The sequence below is a fragment of the Lissotriton helveticus genome (assembly GCF_964261635.1).
Source record: "Lissotriton helveticus chromosome 1_1 unlocalized genomic scaffold, aLisHel1.1 SUPER_1_unloc_7, whole genome shotgun sequence".
Classification (NCBI taxonomy): domain Eukaryota; kingdom Metazoa; phylum Chordata; class Amphibia; order Caudata; family Salamandridae; genus Lissotriton; species Lissotriton helveticus.
In genome coordinates this window covers 4,414,085-4,426,161 of record NW_027611714.1, presented here as the reverse complement: position 1 = coordinate 4,426,161, position 12,077 = coordinate 4,414,085, and the positions used below count along the sequence as shown (strand labels likewise).

Here is a 12,077-nt window from a genome sequence, read left to right as displayed (position 1 = left end):
CACAAGGGCCCGGCCAAAGTTGCGGAGAGGCGCGCAAGGCACAGGAACATAAGAGTCCTAGGGTTCCCTGAACAAATTGAGGAGGACAGGAAAAATCAATTCCTGGAGCGATGGATACACACCCAGTTGCGTCCGTGGGGCTTATTCGAACTCTTTGCAGCAGACAGGGAACACAGAGCCTTGGTGCCTTCACCCCCCCCCCCGGCAATAATCACCAAAATATTGATCTAATCAGATAGTGACTGTATCCTCTGGGCTGCAAGAGAGACTTCGAATCTCTGCTATGAAAACAGTAAAATAGTCACATTACCGGAGTATACCAAGTAGGTCCAGAAGCAGCGGAAAACCTCTCTGGCAGTAAAACGGAAGCTCCGTGATATGCAACTGCAGTACATGCTGCTATATCCAGCCAAACTGAAGGTAATTGCACAAGGCAGGGCCTATTTCTTTGAGATGCGCGCCGCGCCCCCCCCCGTCCCCCCGAAGAACAGTGTAACAAAGGACGGGGTGGGGCACTTGGTCTGATGGAAGAATCCGAAATAAAAGGCACCCGGGACAGTCCGCGGACGGGGATCAACCAGATGAACGGCACCATGAATCTGAAAACCATCAAGCTGGGTGCCTCCTCCTCACCGAACACTGAATCTGGGCATGACACAGAGGATACCCCGGAAACAATGAACCCGGCGACGTACATAGTCCTTGAAACCATCCTGGAAGCAGCTCCGGCGACAGAAGCTACATGAAAAAGGGGACATTCACACGGGCGCTGTTGGCTGCTCTGACATTTATAATAATTAAAGAATGAAGTGCATGTGGGCCACTCATTTACTACTGGGGTGGTGGGGGGAGGGGCAGAATGAGTGTGAACAGCCTGGTTGGGGGGGAGGGAGGGGGGGACGGAGGTGCCTGGAGTGGCAAGAGGGGAAACGACAATCCAAATGTAACACTGAGAGTACTGCAACCTTATTGGGGACCCCCGCTGGACTACACTTCCCTTGATGGGCATTTTGTAGGTATAGTGATGGGCGGGCTAGGTCGTGAGGCTGGTAAATTTGGGAAGTTCAGTGGCCCCTGTTGGGCTGCGAGGGAAGCAGCGCACATCCTGGAACAAGCATGGGGAGGGCATTGACGATAGCGCTGTTGCACGTTACTGGTCCTTGGGGGGGTGGAGGGAGCATGGCACAGTTTGGTTTGTTTTTTAGTAGTTGTTATATGCAGCACATGTGGAATGTGGATGGAGTGCACAGCTGGTGACTGGAACAACACCAAGATAGATATCGCTATGACAATGGAGGTTAAGTTCCTTAGTTAAGATGTAAGTGGATTGGGTACAAAAGGTAACAGAGTACTCACGTTTCTTAAGCGACACCACGTCTGAGTGTCCTGCTTGCAAGAAACCCACCTGGATGACGTGGGAGCCAATAGGTTGACAAAAAAAAAAATGAAGTGGCCAGATATTTCACTCATCCTATTTTACTAATGCCAGGGGTGTATTGATATGGGTGGCTTTTGGGACGCCGTTTATCTGCAGTACATGAAAGCCGACATGTCCTACTCAGGGTGATACTTGACAGACGGGATATCACTATCCTAAATATCTAGGCAGCTGCAACGAGTCCTCAGGGCAGAGGAGATGGCATTAGCGGGAGCACGTGCTGCAGATCTGAACAAACCAGCTGCTGCTGCTGCTGCTGCACTGGAGTGGGTCGTACGTACACGCATCAGTGACATATGGGAAGGTTGCAGCTGCGCGGCGTGTGTGCGGGCAGGGACTCGGGAGAACACGCGATAGCCCTGCTGCGGTGGTCAGACCGCCCCAAGTAACAGATGCGCCGACGTCCCATGCCGCATTGGGAGCTCGCACACGCCTGAGAATCCTTTGAGCGCTGAAGGGTGAGTGCAGTCAGTTTTTAATCAGTGAATCCCCCCTGACTGAGGTTCCACACAGGGGAGGAGACAGCCGTGCCCGGGAATGGGCTGCGAGATTTAAGCACTCTCAAAGACCGTGCTCTAGCAGCGATAACAACTGAGATGCGCACAGAGGGAGGTTCTGCACCGGGCTACAGAGGAATCCCCACTTGACTCTACATCGAGCTACAGAGAAATTCCCACCTGGCTCCCCACCTGCATCTGAAGCTGTACATTACGGAGGTCCACAATCACTGCTCGGGAGGGTGGAATTGTCTGAGTGTGTTGTCTGGGGACCATCATGCACCTCCTAACGCAGGCATACCACTGCTCTGAATTCTTGGTGTGCCTCCACTCATTGAACATGGATAGCGCCAAGTTTGATCTAGGGCGGCCGAGCACCACAGAGCCTGGCCCACTACACACGGGCTGACTGGGGGCCTATTGTTCTTCACAGCTGCAGAGGAGAAGTTGCAGGAGCGGTGGTGCGGAGTTCGTTGCGTCTGGTACTACCCACGCCACTCACACGGTGATAGTACCTTGGTCCCACAAGACGCGACACACCGGCACGGCCTCCGACAGGTGCACAATGGGGAAACCGGATAAATCTCAGCCAAAAATACATTTTGATCAAGCCAAAAAAACAACAGATTCAGGCACAGCAGAACAATCCTCCACTCAAGCGCCTATGGGGGACGCGTACCCTGCTGTGTCAGTGGCTTTTTAGTCAATGTTCACGAAGATCCAAGCCACGCTGACTAATATAGATGGGAAGATCGATACCATGACCTATAGAGTGGATCGTATGTCGAAACGGCTCGCGGAGAGGATAGATATGGCGGAAAGACGGATATCGGATTCAGAAGACGCACAACGCCAAATGGAAACAAAACAAGAAAAGGCCGAGAAAGCACTGGCTGCTATCATGGCGAAATCAGAAGATTTAGAGGTGAGATCCCGCCATAACAACTTACGCGTCATGGGTGAAGCGGAAACAACAAACACTGGAAACATGGAGCGCTACTTTGAAAATTTACTAGTGACCCTTTTTGGCAAAGACACGTTCTCGGATGTCTTCATCATTGAAAGAGCACACAGATCACTTGCCCCGCCGTCTCTGCCGGGGGCCAGACCGCGTCCGATCATTGCAAAACTTTTGAACTATAGAGATCGGGATAGAGCGCTTCGAAAAGCCAGGGAGCTGGAAACCTTAACACATGATGGATGAACATTTCCATATACCCGGATTTCATGCAAAAAGTCCAAGAGGCGCAGAAAATGTTTTTAGCAGTCAAGAAATCACAGAGGGACCAGAATATTCAATACGCGATGCTCTACCCAGCACGGCTTCGGATCACTGATGTGGAAAAAAAAACAAGATCTAAAATGACCCTAAGGACATCCTTACATTTTTGCAGCTGAAGGGCGCTCCAGTACAGCGTAGAAAATCAACGAGGGGCACGTAGTAGGAGCAAGGACACACTTCAGATGTTGAATGATTGACAAACCCCCCTCGACCCTTGGACAGTACTGGGACATTGCAGCTTGTCTTCAGCCGATGACGAGCTGCATGGACACTGATAAGTAAACGTCACGAACACACGTCATGACGTATGGTTCCTGAAATGTAACCTGGCTTTTTAATCAATAACTGCGTTTCTTTCCGTACCTACTGCTTGTTGCTATTTCTCAGCCCGGGAAACCCTTTCGGGTAGCTGTCGCGCTTTATAAGCCCAATAAATAAATAAATAAATGTACATGCGCATGATGTAGAGCTTTTCTTGGTGCTGTGGTCTGCATTTTTGATAAGTGGTTTCTTCACAGAGGTCAGAGGGCTGCGAGGTTGAACTTAGATGATTAAGCGACCCCACATGTGACTATGTCACAGGGGTTTCCGGCGGGTGGCTCACGCCTCCATGGGTGCACCACATTATCTTCTGGTTTCTAATGGGGTTTGTTTGAAGAGTAGGAAGGGGGGTTCTAGAGTTTGTTTGTGGGATGGCTTTAGCAATTTGGGGCTGCTGAAGTGGGTGGGGGAGGCGAATGGCAAGGTTCAAAAGCTGGGTTTATTAATGTGATTGAATTACCAGAGACGCTTGAACTCACATTGATCGCATTCTTTGACCTTGGCAGCAGGACACCGACACAATTTCACTTAACGCCTTGTGATGACTATGGGTGAGAAATATAATTGTGACATGGCATGTCAGAGGGCTTAATACTCCCCAAAAAATCAGACATTTGTTCGTCTACTTAGACCACCACAGCGTACAGATCGCCCTCCTGCAGAAGATGCATCGGAGTATGTCCACTGAGGACGCCTACCCCGATGTACCCAACCTAAGTCTAGTACTAGGGAAGAAGTAAGTATTGTGTAGCATGGGTTTTAGTATCTTTTGCCAAGAATCTATCCAAGATTTCTCTTAGGGTCTAATCAGCTCCGTACCTTGGTTTTAGAAGGACGGAGGTCTGGTATCTCTCTGTCTCGGGACTCGATTTCCCAACACCCCACAAGGGGAGCTTGGAAACACTGGAGCTGGATTTCTCTGCAAGAGAAAAGACAGCGTCTCTCTCAGTGCGTCAGCTGGAGGGTCGGCTTCCTTCGGCACTTGCTGTAGCAAGCTGTGTCGGGCAAGTAGATAGTCGAACTGCTCCGCACCACCGTGTGTTTGCCTCGGCAAGTGTGGGTATATTTATACCTTGAAAGTGCCGAGTTTGACGTAAGGTTGGACATAATAACGTCATCAAAGAATGGCAGTTCTTTGAAAACTCCATGAGTTCTTAGATAGATCAATATTCAAGCAAGGGGAAGTTCCTGACTGCTGAAGGCGAGTCTTTCCAAGAAATCGTTGTGGCTTTTAGGAACTAGCGGAAGTATCCATGTCTGTATTTGGATTGTATGGGCTATGTTTAAATATGGTTATGATTTCTATGGCTATATTAGGGCAAGGTGAGTCTCCTGAGGCGAAATAGCCGGGAGTGTTCTATTTTTTAGCAATTTGTGTGTCACTTGTACTTAAAACTTGTATTTTATTCCTACCTCGACTCCCACTGCCATCTTCACTTCGAGGGCGCCGTGCAGCGGATCAAGCGCTCACGTGACCCCCCTCCCTCCGGCCTGTTACACGCTCGGCTACGCCCACCTAGAGGCCACGCCCCCTTCCCGCCCTTTATAAGCACTGAGACACTAGCGCTGGGGCGTTTGTGAGTCTCCTGAGGCGAAATAGCCGGGAGTGTTCTATTTTTTAGCAATTTGTGTGCCACTTGTACTTAAAACTTGTATTTTATTCCTACCTCGACTCCCACTGCCATCTTCACTTCGAGGGCGCCGTGCAGCGGATCAAGCGCTCACGTGACCCCCTCCCTCCGGCCTGTTACACGCTCGGCCACGCCCACCTAGAGGCCACGCCCCCTTCCCGCCCTAAGATTCCCTTTATCAATGTGCAATCCCAGAACGCGCAGCGGACGTGCACAGCGGGCGCGCCGTTTGCGCGCCGAAGGCGCGCCTAAGGCAAGCCCGTCTGCGCCCGTCCGCGGCCGGACGGGGCCAGGGGCACGTCCCCTTGCCAAACTAACCTCATACTCTTCTGAGGAGCTTACCACCCTCCAAGGCACATGGCCTCTCTCAGAAACCGTCCAAAGACACATTGCTTCATTAGGTCTTGTCTCCTCTCCCACTCTAACCTTACCCCCCGCCCGATTGATCCCTCAACCACATGATTCCCCCCCGCCTGACCCTCCCCCCTCTCCTCCGCCGCTATCCGTTCTTTTACTTAACACCAGATCAGCGGTCAAGCACCACCATGAGCTGTTTGTCCTGCTTGATACTGAGAAGCCGGACCTGCTGCTCCTGACCGAAACCTGGTTCTGTGATTCCTCCCTTCCGGTTCTTCTGGCTACCCTCCCCCCTTCCTACGTTGCCCTGCGCGCCGATCGTCCAGCGGGCAGGGCTGGTGGTGGTGTTGCTCTAATCGCTCGGTCAGAGTTAAACTTTCAAACTCTTCCCTTTCCTCCCATCGCCCTCACAGAGTTCCTCGTGGTTCGCTCCCTATTCTTTTCTCCCCCTATTACTTGTCTCCTTATGTATTGCCCTCCCCACTCTTCCTCACTATTTCTACCGGCATTTCAAGACCTGTTGGCCAATTTGGTGGTCAACTACGCCTCGGTCTTGGTGTTGGGGGATTTTAATTATTGGCCATCGGACCCCTCTGAGTGCACTGCTTCGAAAGAGTTCACAGAATCTCTTTCTTCTTTGAACTTTGTTCCGCACATAACTGTCCCCACCCACTCCCACGGTCATTCACTTGACCAGGTTTGGTCCCTCAATCTCCAAATATCCTCGGTGACTGTATCCCCCTGCTGTTGGTCCGACCATGCCCTCATTTCCTTTTCCATCTTTCACTACCATGCATCCAAAGTCCCACACGCCAGAAATACTTGGGCGCGGAATTGGAACAGAGTCGACCTCCCTTCCCTGTCCTCCCTGCTCCGGAACTCCACTCCGAATCTCTCCGGCCTCTCCTCCCACTCTCAAGCCAACGCCATTAACACCTGGCTGACTGAAGGCTGCGACTCAGTGGCTCCCTTGCGTCGCATTTCCATCCGACGACCAAAGGAGTCCAATAGATGGTTTAACGACCACCTAAAAGAACTAAAACTGACCGCTCGACAGGCGGAGAGACAGTGGAGAAGAAACTATTGCCCCTTATCAAAAACCCTTTACCTCAAATCACTTGCTGACTACAAAACTGCAATTCTCTCTGCCAAAACCACCTATTTCTCTACAAAAATAATGGCAGCTGAAAACAAATCTAGAGAAATATTCAGTATAGTGAATGACCTGGCCTACTCTGATAGAGTTTCACTCCAAATTCCCCCATCCCAGTCACTATGCGACCAACTCAATGCTTACTTCCTAGAGAAAATTGTTACCATCAAGGCTAATATTCCTCCCCCTTCACCTACCTTTGTGGATCCCTCTTCTCCCACTGTCCATGCTCATCTTACCTCCATCCCTCCCCTTACTGAGGCTAGATTCCGCGAGATAATCCCCAAAGTAAAGTCAGGTTCCCCAGCAGACATTTGTCCGGCCCGAATCCTGCAACATATTTACTCCTCCTGTCCCGAAGCCCCCATTACCTTCCTCAATAACTCCCTTACCCAGGGAGTAGTGACCCCGGCGCTCAAAACAGCCACTATAGTGCCCATCCTAAAAAAGCCTGGCGCTGACCCCTCCATCTCCGCAAACTACCGCCCAATTTCCCTGCTGCCCTACCTGGGCAAGGTGCTGGAACGCCATGCCACCGCGGTTTTCAGTGCCCACGTAGAGGCTAATGGGGGATTGGCCTCCCGCCAGGCTGGCTTTCGCCCTAGGCACTCGACTGAATCAGTGGTGGTTTCGGTCTTGGACACCCTCAGGAAGGGTATGGACAATAATAATCATCAGGCGCTGGTACTTCTCGATCTCTCTGCCGCCTTTGACACGGTTGACCATACCATCTTATTGTCCCGTGTCAAGGCGGCTGGAATTGAGGGTTCAGCTCTGATCTGGCTGTCCTCCTTCCTGAGGGACCGGACCCAGGCGGTCCGTTTAGGAGACTTTATGACCACTCCACTTCCTGTCACTTGTGGTGTACCCCAGGGATCTTCTCTTTCTCCTTTATTATTTAACCTTTATATCTCTCCCCTCATCTTTGCTCTCCAGCAGCTGGAGGTTACCGTGTACAATTATGCCGACGACCTCCAGCTCATCTTTGATCTGTCCCTTTCTCCTTCTTCTGTCTCTAACTTTCAGTCTACCATGTCTTTCATCAGGGACTGGATGAACCACAACCATCTTAAATTGAACCCGGACAAAACCGAGTTGGTTCTCACTGGTGGTTCGTCCAGTCCCTGGAATTCCCGATTCTGGCCCTCTTCCCTCGGCCCCTCCCCCACCCCCTCAACCACAGTGAAAACACTGGGGGTTAAAATTAACAATCAGCTCACTCTCCACTCACAAATTAGCACTGTTGTCTCCTCCTGTTTCTTCACCCTCCGAACTATCCGCACTGTTTCCCGCTTCTTCACCCCACAGGCACTTAAGCTGATTATGGCCGCACTGGTGATCTCGAGGCTAGATTATGCCAATGCCATATACAACGGCATTCCAGCATATAGCCTGCGGAGACTCCAGATGGTTCAGAACCAGGCGGCCCGGCTGGTCTATGGTCTCCCACGTTATCACCACTCCACACCCCTCCTCAGAGAGCTTCATTGGCTCCCTGTTAAGGAGCGTTCCCTGTTCAAGACCGGTTGTATGGTCTTTCAGGCTCGTCAAGGCACTGCCCCGCTTTCATTTCCTCGTTAATAAATGATTACGTCCCCACCAGAGAGCTTCGCTCCTCCTCCAAATCCTTCCTTCAAATCCCACGTTTCAAACGTAAAAAGTGGGGTGGAACTAATTTCGCTACCCTTGCCCCCACTTTTTGGAACTCCCTCCCCGATCACCTCCGCTCTGCAACTCACTACCTTTCTTTCCGTAAAGACCTAAAAACGCTTCTCTTCAAACAAGCCTTCCCTGTTTAATTCCCCCTCCTACCCACGACAGGTTTTATTTTTCTTCAGGTGACGAACTATCCACTAGCGCCAAGAAACCGCACGGTGCACGCTGCGCTTTATAAATGTTTTAAATTAGAAATTAAATTAGAAGGTGATTTATACCTTTATAAGGGCATAATCGGGAAAATTACACTAGGGTCCTAAAATCCTATTTAACAGTACAGCTAAGGAGGGTATGCATTCTACACCTGCACACAATAGCTGGTCCTGATTGGACTACTGGCTACTCAGTGAGAGGGCCAATGACTGGGTTACGGATGTCACGATCCACCCACGCACATTGTCGGATCATAATCCGGTGCTGCTCGCCTTTAAACATGCAACTAATGTACATTGCCCATACATATGGCGCTTCCGTGCGCATGCTCTTTTGGATAAGCTGTATAATAATAATGTCAGGGAAGCCATCAAACAATGTTTTGCTGTAGACACGGGTACGGTGGACAGTGCATCCACACTGTGGGAAGCTTTCAAAGTGACTATTAGAGGGGTTTGAATCAGCACCACAGCGGATATTCTTAAAGATGTTCGAGGCCAACTAACACAGGCCGAGCACTAACTAACAGGTTGAGAACGGTAATACACAGACAATCCCTGTCCTGAAATCCTAGCCCGTATACATGAACAAAAAAGGAAATACGACTCACTGGCAGAATCGGAGATCCGCTACATTGCACGCAGACATGTGGCGCGAGCCTATGGGGAGGGAGGGCGCCCAGGCAGAAATTTGGTCACTATAATAAGAATTTGTGAGGACTATCACCACATAACTAAGCTCACAGACAAGCAGGGCACGGAGCATTACGGCCCGAGGCGATAGTGGAACAATTCCGCAGATTTTACTCTGATTTACACACAGCACGGGGGAGTGCGACGGACGCGGACGCCTATCTATCCGGCATTGCCTGTGCGTGGCTGTCGGGTGGCCACCGTCAATCTTTGCCAACCCATAGATGAAGCGGATATAAAGGCGGTGGTATGCACGTTCCCAACCAAAAGGCGCCGGGGCCAGACGGGCTTACAACTGGAATCTATCAAGAACGCATCGATCTGCTTGCGCCTTATCTGCTTGAAATGTATGCAGAGGCACATGAAACTGGTGTACTTCCACCGTCCCTCCGCGAGGTCCTGATAATTACGCCGTTATAAAAAGAAAAGGCCCCGGACAGGTGCGAATCATATAGGCCGTTGTCTCTGATAAACTTGGACGCTAAGATACTGGAGAAAATATTAGCTACCAAGCTTCAGCCCCTCATGCCCGGACCAATCGGGATTTATCCGGGAGCGCTCCACGTCTAATAATTTGAGAACTATCTTTGCCAAGTTCCATGTAATGAACCCTGAACTGCCAGCCGCCGAGGTCCTCCTGACGCGGCAAAAACATTTGACTCCATTGAGTGGAGTGACATGTTCCATGTACGGCGCCGCATGGGATTCCTGCCACTGTTCCTGGGTTGGATAGTACTTTTGTACAACAGCCCTGTGGCGCTGGTGCAAGTGGGGGGGGGGGGACTGGCAGCACACCCATTTCAAATATATAAACCATATTTACAAGCTGACCAGTGCCCTCACACCTAAGGGTAATTTGGGCATCATACATTGCAAATACATTCACCAAGTCTACCACACGCCTGTTAAAACTACAGAGATGAGGCCTTAGAGAAACTAGTAACTGTAAAAGATGTGGACAGCCGGAAGCTGACTTCTTACATTTGTGGGTGCAGAAGAGTGCTGTTGTTCTGGGAAAGGGTATTGCAATACCTACAGGAAATGACTGGGATTGTATTGCAGTGTGTTCCGTCAGTATGTTTGCTACGCCATGTACCTCACTTAAAGGGTGCGATTGGAAAATGTATGTGCGCTGTGCTGTTATTGGCCAAGCACCAAGTCGCGCTGCACTAGGAAAGTGCGTTGGCTCCTATGACTAAGCGTTGGGTGAAGGATATGGTTTATTGTAATGAAAATCTTGTATTATATGTAGAGGAGCTACCGGCTGCGTCAAGACCCATGCATATATGGGAACCTCCACGTCAATCCCTGCTAAGCCTGGCTTCCAATGACACACAGTTTGATTTGGGTCACTACTAATATAATCAAATGATGTGCTGCCGCAGGTTATGCTTAATTGGTCACTGCAAATGCTGATAAGTAAGATACTGGTTTTGTTTAAACACTGTTGGGGTAAAACTCAGTCACAAATGGTTGTATGGTTGTTCATATTGCACTGCCTAATGTGGCATGGTTTCAAATGCCAATACATTTATTTTTATATGAGATACTCAGACACTGTATAAAAAAAGGTTGCAATATGAACAGAAAAGACAAATTGATATCACAGTCAACAATATTGTTGTGTCTTTTAGCAATAAAACCACATTTTAAAAAGCTCCAACCGTCCCACTAAATTTTCACTTTTAGGGGGAAAAAAAAGGTGAACTCCCACTTGGCATGAGAGTCGAGGATCAAAAGGGAGAAGGAATACAAAAGGGGAAAGTAGAGGGATCCGGGCGGAGTTACAGTCTCGGACGTGTAAAAGGCGCATATATTTGGTCAGTTTTGTGAGACCTTAAAACCGACAGAGGAAGGGAGGGAGGGAGGGAGGGAGGGACAGAGGGAGGGAGGGAGGGACAGAGCCAAGCTGGATCCCTGGAGGAGGTCACAGAGAGTCACTGGGAGCCCCCCCGACAGAGGAGGGGTTCAGGGAGCACCGGGGACCCTTCAGCTTCAGACAGGCTCGGCCCAGAGGGGCGACTGCGCAGCTCTGACTGGACATTGAACTCTGAGCTCACTGCAAGATTAGTGTCCATTTTAAACATACGACGGTCTCTGCGGGGGGGACGGGGGGGGGGGGGGGGTGTCACTGACCCAGGACTCTCTCAACCCTGGGTGGAGGGCTGGATTGGAAGAGTCTGGCTCGGCCGCCATGAACGCCCCCCCCCCCCCCCCCAAATGTTGATGGAGTCTGCCCCCCCCACCCCCGGTCTCCCACGTACCGGCGTCAGTCACGTGCCTGGGGTCGGTTGGTGACGTCGGCCTCGTGCACCTCTCCTCTCTGGGGTCAGTTGGTGACGTTGGCCTCGTGCACCTCTCCTCTCTGGGGTCAGTTGGGGACGTTGGCCTCGTGCGCCCCTCGTCTCTGGGGTCGGCTGACGGCGTGGGCCTCGTGCGCCCCTCGTCTCTGGGGTCAGCTGGCGGCGTCGGCCTCGTGCACCCCTCGTCTCTGGGGTCAGCGGTTCACCGCTGGCCTTCGGTGCTCCGGTTCTTCTCTTCCGCGTTCTCGTGACGTGCGGGTTGTTCTGCTGTTTTATAGGTCCCTGGGTCGTGACGCGATGTCCAGGCAGGCAGCTGTGAGGGTCAGCGCGCGCGGGTCACGCGCTCAGTGCTTCCTTCCCATGGCCGGACTGCCCCCCCCTCCCCCCGCACTGAAGGGTCTTCTGCCCCCCCTCCCTCCCTGAGAGACACATCGACCGCCCAGGGTCACAGGAGGCTGCGGCGCCGAGATTCAAACTCCAGAGCGGCCGCTCCGTACCTGCCCCCCCCCCGGCCTGCACTGGGGGGAGACACTC

General features: G+C 51.4%; 1 protein-coding gene across 1 annotated transcript in view; it reads right to left on the bottom strand.

The window, feature by feature from the left end:
• LOC144806420 (uncharacterized) overlaps window positions 1–11,787 on the bottom strand; it is a 160,544-nt gene extending 148,757 nt beyond the window's left edge. The window contains exon 1 of the mRNA XM_078672778.1: window positions 11,505–11,787. The gene's annotated coding sequence lies outside the window, so the exon portion shown is untranslated. The remainder of the gene's footprint in view (window positions 1–11,504) is intronic.
• Window positions 11,788–12,077: the final 290 nt, after the last annotated feature.